The sequence below is a fragment of the Ambystoma mexicanum genome, chromosome 12 (assembly GCF_040938575.1).
Source record: "Ambystoma mexicanum isolate Mex_15411 chromosome 12, UKY_AmexF1_1, whole genome shotgun sequence".
NCBI lineage: Eukaryota > Metazoa > Chordata > Amphibia > Caudata > Ambystomatidae > Ambystoma > Ambystoma mexicanum.
Window position 1 is genome coordinate 953006240 of NC_090936.1, and position 3965 is coordinate 953010204.

Here is a 3965-nt window from a genome sequence, read left to right on the forward strand (position 1 = left end):
GGCTTCAGCCAAAGGTCACTTTTGTTCCAATTTTTCTTCATTCAAATCAAACTTACAATGTTTACACATGCAGCTAGAACGCTGATTCTAAGTTCAAAACTATGACATTTAAACAGTTGCAACCTATGTGACACTCAAAAGTAGTTCACTCATTTATTTTAAACATTTTGATTTTAGTGGCTTTAAATCCAATTTCACTTGTGCTGGTGACATCCACAGCTCAGCCAGTTTTGTTATGAACATTATTTTAGGCTCTTCATCTTTCCAGATTTTGTATGCACACAAGACTTCATTCTACCAGGCGTCTGCTGGTGTTCAGTAAGATTTTTGAATATCTTGTAATGTTTGAAATAGGCATTTTGAGCTTGCATTCAGAGAAACAAAGGTGATTTCAAAGCGCTTTTTGAGCTAACAGGCACTGGTGTTTTTCCTTTGGCACCACTTTTCACTCATGGCGCTTCTGGCTCATCACGCTCGCACTGGTGGGTGGCAGGTCAGGCGACCATTTTGTTGTGCGCAAAAACTGCGTGGTTTTCCTGGTTTCTGGCGCAAATGTGGGCTTTTCGGACATCTTGGATTTTCTAAGCCCACAGCATCAAATGTTGCAGCATAATCACTCGAACATGGGTCAATACACCTGACAAAGTGAAAGAGTGACTAGAGCTGAAGAATTGAATGAGATTTTCAAGGTGGAATGAAATTCGATTTTAGGAAAATAGAGCAGTTAAACAGAGAAAATCGGCTTGGAAAGAAAAAGGACAAGTTTTACTTACACAATATTTAATGGCTAGAAAAGAGGAACGTCACCCATGAATATAAAAGTTACGCTGCAGCTGTAACCCTTCACGCAGTGTACCCCTTTTCTTTAGGGAAAATTAATTAATTTAATCAAAATATTGCTAAGGACTTATGATCTATGCAAGACAGAAATGAAGAGAAAAGTGGCGCTAACGCTTAGAGATCAAGGACAAGATGCACAGAGAATTCTAACAGTTTTAAACAAGGAATCAAAGTATGAACAGGATTACTTAGAAAGTAGGACCAAGACAAGGTATCAAGATGGGTAGACTATGTGTTGCTATGGGATGGGGAAATACTCACAATCAGCGCTGGCGTTTGGAATTTGGGACAGCCAACCGGGTTCTGGACTCAAAAGGTTCTGGTCACAGGATAGCGGCTGACACTACTGACTGCAAACAGCTGGGCAAGTCTGGTCACTGAATGATGGGAAGGATACAGCAGGCACGCAGGGAGTGGGCAAAAAGGTGGTCTGGTCACAGGATGCTTCCCAAAAGTGTACCACAGCTTTTCCCCTTTGATATTGGGATTTTAGTGGAACTTCTGGATCAATGGCCTTGCTGGGATAGGATCAGCTATGCTTTGGCCTCGCAGGGATAGGATCCGCTATGTTTTGGCCTTGCAGTAGAGTCTGGAATCTTGCAAGGGTGGATCTGGAATGTCAGGATACACAGGTGCTGGAAATTCAGGAGAGAGAATGTCTAGAGTTCTGTCAGCCTCCCTTCTTTATAAGGCATGGTGACATCATAGGATTATACAATGGGGCAGGTTTAGGCTGGGTATGCCTCCCACAAATGGATTGGTCAGGGGTGATTATTACCGCCTTGCTGTCAGCCGATTGGGATTCAGGGGGATGATGTCAGATTTGTGAGGTGTGCTTTATAATGCATAGGGTCATCCCACAGTTACTTTTGCTAAAATCAGTCTTTAACATAAATTACACATTTGTACAGTTGTGGCACTTCTTTTAAATGTATTATTTGTTTATGGTTTGTTATAAACCTTTACAAACAGAGCATAAAAAACATTATTTCCAAAAACATTTTACAACAAATTACAATAAATAGAACTCATAAACCATTTCCGTATAACCACATGCAATAAAATTTCACTATATTGCATCTCAGAAATTCTTTAATCAATTCGATATCTCAAACATCGGCAAACTTGCCAGAGCTGATCATACCTATTTTAGAATTAAAAGATAATCATTTCATAAGGAGATTTACTCCTTACACCGTTAACATATTTCGCACACATTTTACAAAAAAGTAACAACTAGTATGACCAAAATGGAGGTGTAACCATGCATCATTGTATACCAAATACTGTCAGGATCTTCACATGCAGTAAATGGGATACAATCCATAAAATAATCCATTCTCTGGTTTATAAGTGCTGTACAGGTAATCATAATGTGATACAAGGACTCATCAACACCCTCAAATTACAGAATCTACACCATTTTGTATCAACAGTTGTGTCTCTGATATTTAAAAATTGATTGGTGTGCAACACATTTAGCCTAAAACACATAAATTCTTTTCCCACCAACCTTGAAGGATACTTAATGAGATAATTTTCCATTTCGGGAAACAATTTCCAAAATGTATACATCTGATTATACAGCTTAGACTCAGAGACTTTCAGCACTGTCAATGACCAGTCGTTTCCTCGTTTAATCTGTTTAACCTTGTAAGGTTTATTTATCAAGGTACACTTGGCGATTCCTAACCCTTCAAGTATTTTCACCACATCATTGTTCAATTTGGTCATAAACGGGCAAGCTGCATCCCTACTTGCAAGAGCATACAGACTGTTCCCCTCCGGCAAAACACACTTTCTCCATAATAGAAGCCTCTTAGTAGTTACCAAAGAGCATAGAGACTGCAGACCAAGCTTGTATCTTATGATCTCCATTGGGACACACTTCAGCAAGACGAACAAGATACCCCTCCATAGAAGATGCTCTAACACTTTTAAGTAATCCATAAATTCTAAGCCATATATTACGCTCGGCAATACTTTCATCATATAAAAATCTTTTAATGGTTTCAGAGAAAATTTCCCAAATTTCCTTTCAGTCAATCTCATCTGTCTTCAAGCCTCCTCCATTTTTATCTTTAAATGATGTTTTGTTAATGGAGTTGAGTCAGAACCAGAAAAACTGTATCCCAAATATTTAAACGCTTTTTGTGGTTTAATACATTTACCTTCACATAACCAAGTGTAAGAGTCCGGCAGCTTATTACAATTTCCCATTCTGATGATAACTGTTTTATACACATTTATCTTTAAATGAAGTTGAGTAATACATTTTTCAAACTCTTTAATGAGTCGTTGTAGTCCCACTTTAGAGTTATCCAACAGAAGGAAATCATGCGCATGCGCAATACATGCGATAGGAACATTATCCAATGAAGAAGTTATCAAGACCTTATTAGCAAATGCAACTTCAGCTCCACTCACATACAAATTGAAGACTGTTGGTGCGAACATACAGCCTTGTCTGAGACTGTTCTTGGTTTCCATCTCAGATGACAGCCTACCTTCCGAATCTAGTCTGATCGCCAACTGTGTGTCCGTATAAAGTGCAATCATAATTTCTAAAAGATGATTCGGCATTCCCAACCCTTTTAGGTTAGTCCACAGGGTGGCTCTATCAACCAGATCGAAAGCCATACTAAGGTCCATCGAGGCCACAAAAGTAGAACCTGCTCCCTTTACCATGGCTTTACTTTGAATGCATCTGAGGATAAGACCACCACAATCAGTACCACACTTTTTCTGTTTAACCCTATTTGCTTATGGTTCAAAATTTGGTTATTAGATATCCAATTATGAATGTCCTTCAACACTAAAGAGGCAAAGATCTTAGATTAAGAGTCCGCGATCGCTATATGTCTATAACTAGAAGGCGACAAATGCGAACCCTTTTAAAAAATTGGTACAACAAAAGAGACCCTCCACGATTTTGCAAGTTTTAGATATTAATACGTCATTGAATAGAATGCATAGGATTCTTGCCCAATACAAAGGATTTGATTTCAAAACTTTGTTCGTTAAATTATTTGGTCCCGGAGCTCCATAGTTCTTAGATTTAATTATAAGTTCTTGAATCAAGTCAACCGTACAATTGATGGACCAATAGCAAGAAAGGATCTGAT